This window comes from Ascaphus truei, chromosome 4 (assembly GCF_040206685.1).
Source record: "Ascaphus truei isolate aAscTru1 chromosome 4, aAscTru1.hap1, whole genome shotgun sequence".
NCBI lineage: Eukaryota > Metazoa > Chordata > Amphibia > Anura > Ascaphidae > Ascaphus > Ascaphus truei.
Genome location: NC_134486.1, coordinates 43,018,249 through 43,030,748, shown reverse-complemented (window position 1 = coordinate 43,030,748; position 12,500 = coordinate 43,018,249). Strand labels below are relative to the sequence as shown.

The following is a 12,500-nucleotide window of genomic DNA, read 5'->3' as shown; positions in this document are numbered from 1 at the left end:
TTCAGTGTGAAAGATGTTTCTGTTTGTCTTAACAGCAAATTGTACGTGGAAAACACTGGACGTGCTAATGGAAATCATTATGTTTACAGCTATTGTCCTGTCTGTATGATCTTTTTTGCTGGCTTCCTGCAGCATCAGTAAGCAAGTTGGGATGAACGATATCATCCAGCTCCCTTCATTGGAGGGATTGGGAACTGGAAATATAGCATGCTGTTTGCAAAAACACACAATTTTACGGTGAGTACACAAAATAACATCTTATACAGTATACTGACTTATATGCAGTACGTCACTTTTTCCGATTCGACATTATTAAACAGAGATGACAATCACGACGGGGGGGGGGACAGGGGGGGGTGAATCTGAATAATCTTACAAATACAATTTGACTAGATTTATCAATAATTGAATGCATCACACTGTTATTATGTAATGTGGTCCTGTGTTTATTTGAATAAATAATCGTTCTCTAATAAACGTCAATGCAGAATGAGCAGCAATGTAATTCTCCAGCAAAAAATGGGTTAAATAAAATCAACAGGTTTTTTTTTATTATTTCATTTTAACCTCCACAGCAGCACAAGGACCTATCTTCTGAATCTCTTTGTAGATAACCAGCATCCTTGTGTCGTTTTTTTTTTATCTTATCAATCAGATTTTCACATAGAAGAACTTAATACCTTGCAGAATATGTTGGCACCTAACAAATAAAAGATAATAATGATAATAATAATAAAAAAAATAATAACAATATATTGTCTTCATTATATTCTAATGAATTGTTCTTAGGTAGCACTGGGACGCAGCATAATATAGAAAAATGTTGATGGAAAATCTGACAATTGGAAACTATTACATTACATGCCAAATAACATATAGCATCAGACTTATTAGAGTTGTGCGGATCTCTTCAAGATTGATTCACAAAATATTTATTGGTTTTCTCCTACATTTTGTGTTTTCCGCATTTACTTAGATGGCAGTATAAATTCCATAACATTTTGTAAAAATGTCCCCGATGTCGTGAAAATAGCAGTAAATGCAGTATAAATTAACTTTTAATAATTGGCGGATTTCTTTTGTTGATGTTCCCGTTGTTGAGAAGTGTTTCGCAAAAAAAAAAAAAAAAAAACACATTTTGCCTGATTTGCAAACTTGAGCGATAAAAATGCCCATTTCTACAACTGATGATTAAAATCTGGTTATATAAAATTCATACAGTATAGAAAATATTCTTACATACTGCTATGGGAATTAATCATATCAAATTAAATGCGTTTTCCATAATACTAAATCACATATATTAAATTGCAATCAATCTCATGTTGTTAGCAATATATTTACTGTATATACATGAATAATCTCAGTTAGAGCTTCCAAACTGTGTAACTTCACACAAGGACCTACAAATAGTAATCAGTTTGTTTTTTAGATGTATTTTTTAACTTAGTTTTTATTAAAGTTTCACAGGGGGAGGGGAACATGAAATCGTTGGGAATCGTTACAGTAAAGTAAAATGTGGAGGGGGTGAGGTTGCAGGGGGTACAGTCCAAATCAATAATATCAATTTGCATTAACATTCTGATGAGACAGGGGAAAAAATCAACACCAAATATTTGCAACATATCGATATTATACCATATCATCTTGTAGGAAACTCTGGACCGTTGGATCCTTAGAGCATAATTTAGTCATAAATGTAATGGTCTGTTCATTAAAGTACATTCATTAAAGTATGATAGCCATTGCTGCTCACTAACGCTATCGCACTTTGGCTAGTAGTGTCTGTCCCCTTTTGCTTTGGAAAGAGGAGGGCAGAGGGGAAATATTTTTTTTTACACTATAGGTATTTCAAGTTTAATTGCAATAATTAAGGAAGGTGAATGGGGAAAATGTAGACATAGATTTGGCATTAGCAAACTGGACGAATATTCTTGACGTCTTTGTAAATAGTAAATAAGTCATAGGTAAAACTCAGTTATTTTATTCTGGTGATACAGAATAAGATAAGGTTGGGAATAGGTGACTGCAGAGATTATTTGACATCCACAGAAGTGGCTGATCTGGTCATTGGTGGCCGATATTCCACGTTGAGGTAAATGGGAAATTTTGACTGAACACGTCCTGATCGGCAGGTACAGAATAAGCACATATATATATATATATATATATATATATATATATATATATATATATATATATATATATATATCGTCTTGATTTTGATGTCACGTGTTAGCAGGCTGTAATTGTACAATAGCTGCTTTTACACTGATTCTGAACTCCATTTGCTGTCCTGCAGTCCACAACTTTTTACATTGAATCTTAATTTTTTTTTTTGTTCCCTCTTGCTTTTAATTGTTTGGATTTTATCAGAATTTAAAATAAAAAAAATGAAATTAAAAAAAACTACGGGTGTCATTTGCCAACCCGTTCCCCTACTTACACATAACAAAAAAAAAAAACGAAACGTTTAGCAGAGAAAAATGATTGCTTTCCATTAAGAGATGTGTATTCTTGTGTGTTGTTGTTATTTTGTAAAGTACACAAAGTGGAAGAAAAGCAAGATGAGTGGCCCATCATAAATAATGAGGAATACACATAAAGTCCCTCACTTTAATTACACCGAGGTGCAGTATTTTATCCATTTCCAGCACATTGCATCACAAAGGGGCAAAGCAATGTGTTTCCTCACTAAGTCATCCGGATTGACTCTCCACAGTGTGAGTATTGTCCTGTAGCACAAGGGCGCTCAGCGCCCGTCCTCAAGCCACCCCCCCCAACAGGTCACGTTGTCAGGATATCCCAGCTTCAACAGGTGGCTCAATCAGAGGCTCTGTCAAAGTCCTATGCTGAAGCAGGGATTGAGCCACCTGTGCTGACGCAGTGACTGATTGAGCCACTTATGCTGAAGCAAGGACTGATTGAGCCACCTGTGCTGAGGCAGGGACTGCTTGAGCCACCTATGCCGAAGCAGGTGCTGACTAAGCTACCTGCGCTGAAACAGGGATTATCCTGAAAGCCTGACCTGTTGGGGGAGGGCTTGGGGACTGGAGTTAAGCACCCCTGCTTTAGAACATGGCTCGTGAGTCTAAGCAGTGATGTCAAAAAACGACTGGTGTTGGTTATTCCAAAAGTGCCTGATGGGCAAAGTGAATAGTACCAGGGTATACAAGGTAACACTACTTTTTTCTATACATACAAACCCACAGCACCGCGACTCTTTGTTTTTACCCACGTTCACTTTCTTTTAAATAAAAAAGGATTTTTTTTTAAAGGCTCTCACTTTTTCTATTTGTGTAGCATGAAAACTGAACAACTACGCTGCCCCGATGTTTAATAATATTAGTTTTTTTAAGCCACTTCCACTGCTAATACGTGTGGGTTTTGTATGGTTTTTTTTCCTGCTTTTTATTTCCCCGACTGCATTCGTTCCACATACCACGTCACTGGCCACAGAATGAGACCACTGTACCACCCGCGTGGTATTCTTTTATGTCTCATTCACCCCGCCCCCCCGCCCCCCGTTGTACTCCGCCGTGGAATATATCGGTGAGGTATAAACACAATCAAATGTGACTCGCCATTCACTCTGGCAGCTAGAGGGTTACTGCAAAAAAAGTGACAGTAACCAAAATCCCTGTCCTATTTTAACCCCTTGAGTGATAGAGGAGAATAAAGTTAATTGCAAAACAATGCAGAACATTCCTCTCCTACATCCCAGAAGGGGAAAGCGGAGGGTTGTGGCTCCTACTTTATTCAGTTTTGGGGTCTGCATGTGGCTGGCACCTCCCAATTCCGAGTACCCTCTCATGTTACCAGTTCATCCCCCTGACTGACAACTTTCTGCTCGCATAGTATTGTGTGTATTGTGTTGCCTTTGTGTGACATCAGTGAAGAAGAAGTGAAAGGTGGTCACCCCCTCCCAGTTATTAAAAACAAACAAAGACACACAGGAACAAGGACCACAGAAGCACAACAACATTTTAACTCATTCAACACGCGATCTGCGGTAGCAAGTTTGCTTTGATACTTTGTTTAAATCATTTTTAACTTTCCCCCTACCATATACATTATCCGCCGAGATAGTACAGCAACCATATCATTTATTGGATTCGTTGCGTTTAACATACCCACCCACTGGTTTTTGCAGTCTCCCTCCCAAGCAATTTTATTGTGATTTTTCTCCAAGAAACGTAACATTAATCAGCTGAATACTTTGTTTCGTAGCCATTGATTTATTTTAATTTATTTTTTCGTTTCATACCAACGATATTCTGGCATTGGTAAGAGCAGGACCGTAGGGATGTTCCCTAGAAAGTTTCCAGCAAATAGTAATGTTATGAGAAAGTTTTATACCATCCCTTACTTGCTCAACCCAGGCACCTTCCCTACGCTGTACTACACACATGTTCTTGCATTGATATTGTGACATCATCACCATGTTTCCCCCAAAAGTTAAAAAAAAAAAATCTTATTTAACAAAACAAATATTTAAGGCAAAATATTCTGCATTAATGACATGAACAGTGTGATGTAATGAGATCACTGATCTATCAACCCTCACTGATTTGCTGACAATCTCACTGATTTGGAGTCAGTCTCACTGATTTCTAGCACCTGCTTTTCAGACTTCTCACTGATAGAAGGCAGCAGTTTTCCCAGCAAAATGCTATATATATATATATATTTGTCCAGAGCTCCCAAATCTTGATGTGTTTGGGTCCTCTGAGGTTGACGTCTCTGATATAACACATAGATCCGCCGAATATCCATTATTCCCTATTTTAATGTACGCTGAACACAGCAGCAAAATGCAGACAGTATGTAGGAGACGCCGTAGCACTGCTGTGTCACAGAAGATACAGTATACATCCACAGGAGGAGACACGCCACTGTCATATTCCTAACATGACCAATGTCACCAATGTCATCAGCATTCTGCCCTGGCAAAAGGAATTTAATGTAGTCTATCAATATATTGCATATTATATAACAATTGGTACAGTTAAATTGTTCCCTGTTTCCTGAATGCAAAGTGAGTGGTAGAAGTATTAACTCCCCCCCCCCCCCAAAAAAAGTAGTGATTTCAATAAGTTTTACACCCATCCAACACTGAAGCAGATCTCATTCCAGAAAGATAGGTGCACTATTTGTGTTGCACAATAGAAAGGGATAAAACCTATAAAAATACATCTTAAAGTGGAAGTGTGAATGGAAGTTTGTAAATAAAATTGTGTAATTTAAAATTAAATGGTGCTCTGCTTTTGTACATTGTGGTCACACTAATACACACCGGATTAAGGAAAGACACACAAATGCAGTAGGAAAAGAGACATGCATGCCTAAAATCTGACACAAATCTGTTAAATAGCCGCAAAGCAGTAATACCACAAATTTGTATCATTTTAGCATCTGTGTCACGCTTTAAACTTCACATAAAATTGTATTCTGTATTTTATCTCTTCTTAAACGTTTGGTACGTGTCTAATGCTTCTGGCAAATCTTATATTTAGAAGGAAAGTATAATTTAACTTTTTCTAGTCTTGCTAAAAAAAAAACCAACGTAGCTATCTCTTACAAGGCAAAATTTGTATAGACTAAATACATGCTCGTTAAATGTTGCATATCACAAATAGCCTAATTGCCAACCGCTGTGATACTTTTCCAGCAGTTTAGCATCAATTTGTGATGCAGAACAAGGTCAAGACTACGAGATATTGTACGCTACAAAAGCAGTTTCCCTCCACACATAAATGAATTTAGATACATGAATTAATTAATAATGTACCCCTTTTATTGATGGAATTTATACTAACTGTGTTGCAGTAGAATTCTGACAGTCTAGTGTTAAATTATACAGCATGCATGAGGATTACCTGTAAAACAACATATTTCCTCCAATAAATGATACAATAAACAAAGAAAACCAATGCACATCCTATATGACAAACTATTTAGTACATTACTATGTTTTTTTGATATTTTTTCTTCATAAGTATGGGTCATTTAGCTAACACTTTATTTTGTTTATTGTAGTACACTTGGTTACGTTCCCAGTGGCACTCCAATCAAATAAATGATTACATTTAAAAGTTGAATATTGCAATTAAACACACTTGTACTTTATAGTACAAAGTAGCTGTTTTCATTCGAAACCCACCGGTGCTCGTGGAGACCTGTACGCCACGTTCTGCACTGCTGTGCTTTATTTAACCCTTCCGCTATCAGCGCAATGCGTTGCAGACACTCTCTGCCCCCCCCTCCCACCCCCCAACCCCCCCCCCCCCCCCCCCGGCAGGCGATGGGTTAAAAGTATGCGCAGAAATCCCTCTTACATTTGGCTAAGTATGCGCGTACACCTTCACGTCCCAAGAAGCAGCGCAGACAAGTGACCTACGCCCCCCATCGCTGTCCAAGTGCACGAGGACGAGCCGCCACGAAACGTTTTTTTTTTTTTGTTAAAAGCGTTGCACGATATAACCGAAGACGCCGATATCTCGAAAACTCGCCGCCGCTTCTCCTAGCTACTTGAAACGGCGAAATCATACCGGGGATGGGGGGGGGGAGTGATGGGGGGATAAAAGGTTCCTTTCCCTCGGCAAACGTGGGCTTGGTTTGGACTCATCCTCCTCCTTCTTCTCTGTTCCCTTCTGTTTCCCCTCATTTTTTTTCTCCCTTTTTTTTTTTTTTGGTCATCTCCAAGTTGACAGCAAACTGTTCCCCCTTTGCATCTGAAGTTGTCTCCTGATTGGTGTGTTCCCCCTCCCTTACGTCACTCAAAGTGTGACGTGCAGTCTTCCTGTTTCCTCCAGCTGTGTCTTAAAGTAAATCTTGTTGTAGTCGGGAGTCTCAGCTGAGCTCTGCTTGCAGAAATAATACAATTACAGCCGGGCAACGGAGAGCAGCACAAAAGATCTCTCTCTCTCTCCCTCTCTCTCTCTGTCTCTACTCTGCCTCCTGTTTGCTCTCTGTCAGTTTCACACACACACTCACACACACACACACTCACACACACTTAGTCACTCAGACACGCACACATTCACCCTCCCTTGTCAAATTGTACTATTCATCAGCAGATATTCAAGCCTCTGTGTTTTCTCTTTTTCACCGGCAAAGCGGAATCATTTTCCTCGCTGTCACTGAGTAAGTATACCCCTCAGCATCGGATTTATTTTAATCTTAGTTCTCACCAGTATAACCTAAGGATTTTCCCATTGATGTCGATGAATAGAAACTTTAACGATATTTGCATGGACCTCGGTCGTTTTTTTTTTTTTTTTTAAATTGCTTAAATGTGAGTGGAATCCTATTGCAAGTGTATTTTAATCGGTCGGTCCTGTTGGTGTTTCCTAGCAAAAAGGGGGGAAAAATAACAGATGGGTAACTTCTTTATTTTTTTGGTTCTTTATTTTTCTGTGCCGGCTGACTGCTTCTTTCCGCCTTTTAAACTCCTAATCTCATCCTTTTTTCCCCCCTTTCTTTTGTCTTGTTTGTTAAAGCTGGCTTCATTTTGTGTCCCTGCGATTTGCTTGTAATTTGCATGGATAGTTCCCCTTTTCCTTTCTACCCTCCCGGCACAAACTGGCACGGTTATTTTATGGGTTTCATTCCAACCGTTGGTCATAGGTACAATTTGAATATTAAAAATGTATTTGCACGCTGCTTGGGAGCTCAGTTTGGGAGCGCGGTTATTTAACGCACACCAGCAGGTTATCCATCACTGCTACGTCTCAAAAAGAGCTTTATATTTGGTGGGACATATTATTATCTGATGAAAGGTTTTCATTTCCTATTGTACTGTATATGTAAAGGGAGATGCTGGTGATGCCCTTTATCCCAACGATGTTGGGGGGCCCTGCGTTGCAAAGCGTTAGGCTACATGTTGCAGGATGCCCCAGCATTGGGAGGGTAAAGGATTGGCCGAGCTTTGAAGTTTTGAGAGAAACCCCCCTTTTGAAGAATTGATCTAAAATACATCATCTTGTTTGGACAGTTACTGTTAGTTAAGCCAGTGTTTTTCAACGGGGGGTTCCTAGGAACCCTTGGGTTCTCCTGGCATCCTGAAAGGGTTCCCTGCAATCTTCAGGTCATTTGAAAATTGTACCAAATACAGAAGAATTTACAATGCCTTCAATCTCAGACACACAATTAGAGAGGGTTGGGGTTCCAATGCCTTCGATCTCAGAGATGCTATTAGAGAGGGTTGGGGATCCTTACAATGCCTTCGATCTCAGACATGCTATTAGAGAGGGTTGGGGTTCCTTACAATGCATCTGATATCAGACACACTATTAGAGAGGGTTGGGGTTCCTTATAATGTATCTGATCTGAGACACAATATTAGAGAGGGTTGAGGTTCCATACAATGCATCTGATTTCAGACACGCTATTAGAGAGGGTTGGGGTTACTTATAATGCATCTGACCTCATACGTGCTATTAGAGAGGGTTGGGGTTCCTTACAATGTATCTGATCACAGGCACACTATTAGAGAGGGTTGGGGTTCCGCAGAATTTCACAATATAATTATTGGGTTCCTTAACCAGAAAAAGGTTAATACTGTACATACTTAGTGAAGCTGTGGCCACACAGGTTAAATTTACAACTGCACGCTGCTCACCTCAAATCAAGCACGCGTCAGAGTGAAAAAGCTGTTGACTTCTAGTGTCTTAACGTTTGCAAGTCACAGAGAAGCACATGCTGCTACGTTCACAGGGATTTGCTTAGTGATGAATTGGAAAGCACATTTTCCCTTACTTTTGAAAGTTTGGCAGAGGCAGCAACCGGCATCGCTGTGTGCAGAGCAGCCCAACGCTACACCCGGTACTCAATTTTTTCTTTTTACCCTGTCTTTTCTTTTCTTCCTCGTTCTCTTAAAGAGCGTTTGTCCCTTGAGATTAAACTCACTTCAAGGCGGCCGATGACTAATTTGCTATGAAAGATTTTCCTTTTTTTTTTTTTTTTTTTAAATTCCCCCTCCCCTCTCCCCTCTCTGTCTGGAAAAGCTATTGTAAGAGCATAACAAAAACGCGCATGGGCAACGCCAGACAGGTGCGTTGTGTCAAGAAAGACAGGTGCAAGTTTTCTTTCTGCACAATCTTACCAGCCCGGCCGAGTATTGTTGAGAGGTTTATGAATTTATGGCCAGCTTTAAGATAAGGAGTGCCAGAGGAACAGGAACTTTCAAATCATACTGGGTGAGATATTTAGTACCACGCTCCTGTGCGTGATCTTGTGCCCAGGTTGCATTATTAATCGGCTTATTACACAAAGTAAAGGGGGATTCTTATTTTTGCCTAACAGTAGACTTTCAGTGAAACCATATGTTTCTTGCTAGGAACTGTCACTTTACCGGCCCATCACTGAAAAGTGCAGCAGTGTCTTGCTGGTTTTACATTTGGTACACGGAAGACAGAGATCTTTAGTGTTCTTTCTTCTGTCCGCATCACTTATGCATCTAAAGTTTATATTTCTAATTGTGGCACAAGACTTTCTCACAAGTTTCTCCACTTTGTTGAAACTTGAAAGCCTTTTTTTTTTTTTTTTTTTTTTTTTAAAGGGGGGGAATTTCCACAGACTACCACCAAAATCTATTGACTACATTCAGTCAATTTACCTTTTTAACTTAGTCTCCATAACGGTAGCCACAGAATTTGCTCCCATTAGCTGAGTTTAATTATTAGTCTTGAAAAAGTTCTCTTGTTAAATTTGTTTGCATTATTCATACGTCACATCTTAAGTGATACGTTCTCTTGCGTGTTAGTACAGTAGTTACTCGACATTAAGGTGAAAATGTCCTTTCTAATTCAATAAGCGCATGTTCTTTTTACGTGCAGTGTTGCCTTGATGCAGGGTTTCTCTTGGTTTCTGGGGATGGGACCCACAGGTATTGAAGATTTGTGGTTTTCTGCATGTAAAATAGAGGAACACTGATTCATTTTCGAAGGTTTAACAAATTGTCTTAAAAATTACATCGTAGCGATACTGGATGTTCAGTAAAATTGTCTGCGTGTGTTTCCCTGCTTTTTTTGTATGTGTGCATTTTGTCTGATTTGTTGCTTAGATTTTAACTTCAACCTCTTTGGAACCATGTTTCATGTGGTCCCATGAACAACAACAATCTTATCTATGGCAGTTCCACCTTTTACTCCTGTGCCCTTTCGTACATTCAATACTTCTGCTTTTTATTAATCATAAATTAAGGAACTTTAGATATAAAGATTTTTTTTAAATATCTTCCCTAAACAGTAAAGTCGTGATACCTTTTTATTATGTCTGTAGCTCATATATTTTATCTGGCACTGGCAGCTTTCATATTTATAAGATTGTTCTAAGGGTAAGTCCCCTTGTACTAGGTAAATTAAATTAACAAGTTGGCCATGCTTAACATGTTCTAAGCACATCCATTGTAATCAAAACAGGCAAAATCCAAAAAGCTATAGGAGCTTCATGTATATGTTAAATAAATATAACTTATCATGAACACGCGGCCATTTATTCGTAGTCTTTATTTAAATTTAGACATGTATTCATATGGTTAGGCGTTTAGGATTTGACACGTACAGTATACAACAGTTTTTATATCTTGAGTTTTTTTTTTATTATAATAATTGCAGGTCTTCCATAGAATGTAAGCTTTAGGACCTTAAGTACGAGCTGGATCATCCGCTTTCCATTGCAAGTTTGTCATCACCTTTGCTAAAGCATCATCCCTCTCTAGTTCTGCTGCGGCCGAGGAAAAGGACTATACATGTGAAGTAAGAGTGTGCCCAAAAGTATACGGGAGAGCTGGCTCAGGCACAGCCGAATGTTTAATGCGCAGTCAGCTTTATCCCAGATTCTGCATTTGTGTAGTTTAAATATATATTTTTTTAAATGATCAAATGTTCCATTGAAAGTAGAGAAAAGATGGCGTTGTTACTGTTTCTCCCTTGTCTTATTTAAATGCATGCGCTCACTTACCTTCTACCATTTGATGCGGAAATATGTTATCTGAGTAGAGCAATTAACCCCTTCAATGGGGAAACCATGCCTTGCACAGCATAGCAATATGTGTGTTTATTCATCATGACGGATGTTGTAGCTAAATACCACTTGTGCAACACTGTCACAAGAAAATGAGTTGTGAGACTACAACTACTGTATGACAAGATGTATCCGCATGGCCAGTTTTAGCTGTCCACGCGAAAAAGCAGAGTTGGTGGTTGTTGGTGCAGCCTAATGGAACTTTCTTTTGCCCACAACTTTGCTTTTGGGGATCATAAAAATGTGGTGAAAAACTAACGCCACATATTAAAGACATAGCCATGTATACTTACGTCAGCAACGACATTCACAAAAAGGATTTAACGGTTAGGCTCAATGTTTAGCGATATCATTGTTTTGTGTTACAATTGCAACCATTTATATATTTTTTCCATTCTGAAAATTGCCCAATGCAACATTTTTTTTATTTATTTTTTTTACAAATAACGATTTTCCTAAACGGGTAAATAAATAGGAGATGCTTACATGAATCTTATACAGTATATGACTCGATGGGAGCAATTCGATCAACTGCGATAGTGCCGATCGGGGCTCTATCGCACGGAAACTGCCTTGGAAATGACGGTTACGTGCGATAGTCCCCCTCCCCGATCTGAACTATCGCAGTTTAACGATTAACCCCCCAATGTAGTATACAGAGGTCAAAGCCCCCAAACAAAATGTAATAAACTAATGAATGAGTCCTCTAATATACAGTCAGCAAATCCAAATGTAATCTAAAGTTTTGAAACGGCTGGTTAAAAGAGTTGACGGTCAGCAATTTTATAGACGTATATTTTAGCAACTTCTAAATGGACGTATGACTCGGAGTAAGGTACTATTAGCTGCAACACCACAGATTTACACAAAATAAGATTTCATTGAAAGAAATTGCATATTTCTCTGTAACAACTCTGGTGCTGTATTTTTGATCCCCAGTATTTGCAGCTGTGGGTCTGTGATAAACAACCCCGTAATTGTGTTTCTCGTTGAATAAACTCGACATGTTTTCGGGTATTTTAATGCTAGTGGATGTCGCGCTGTGATTTGTTTTTTTTGTTTTGTTTTTTAATTAAAGTAAGATAACCAAAACAGGTTAAATCTGTGCCAGCTCAGTCCGTACAATCATCTAAAGTTACAGAAAGGTTTGTCACCGGCATGTTTATTCCGATAAAGGCGTCATTTAACTAAACATACCCACATGAAAAGAAAAAAAAAGGGGAAAAGTGACATCAGTTGAACATAAAGATAAAATCAGTAGTTTTTTTATTAGTACAAGCTATGGCTACTTATTATGCAGACATTATGCTTCATTATTGGATGCTTTGTACATTCATTTATGATATAAAATTCATATTTATAGAGTAAAACGTAAAATCTTTGTAAACTTTCCCCCCCCCCCCAAAATGACGGCATTATAATTTAACTTAATTTCTCATTGGTTATTTAAAGCTGCCTCACATTATACCAGC

General features: G+C 38.6%; 1 protein-coding gene and 1 long non-coding RNA gene across 9 annotated transcripts in view; one reads left to right on the top strand and one right to left on the bottom strand.

Annotated features, from left to right (window-relative positions):
* Positions 1 to 258, bottom strand: part of LOC142492721 (uncharacterized) — a 24,100-nt gene extending 23,842 nt beyond the window's left edge. The window contains exon 1 of the long non-coding RNA XR_012800889.1: positions 1 to 258. This exon is cut by the window's left edge and continues 104 nt beyond it. This is a non-coding gene — a long non-coding RNA (uncharacterized LOC142492721).
* The window catches only part of PROX1 (prospero homeobox 1), a 77,984-nt gene continuing 65,594 nt past the window's right edge, over positions 111 to 12,500 (top strand). The window contains exons 1-2 of one of the 8 annotated variants that reach the window (XM_075595632.1): positions 111 to 237; positions 10,620 to 10,760. The gene's annotated coding sequence lies outside the window, so the exon portion shown is untranslated. Of the gene's footprint in view, positions 238 to 6,608; positions 7,147 to 7,198; positions 8,827 to 8,955; positions 9,201 to 10,619; positions 10,761 to 12,500 lie in introns of those variants that run through there. The other 7 variants (XM_075595631.1, XM_075595638.1, XM_075595634.1 and 4 more) reach the window with 7 other exon arrangements.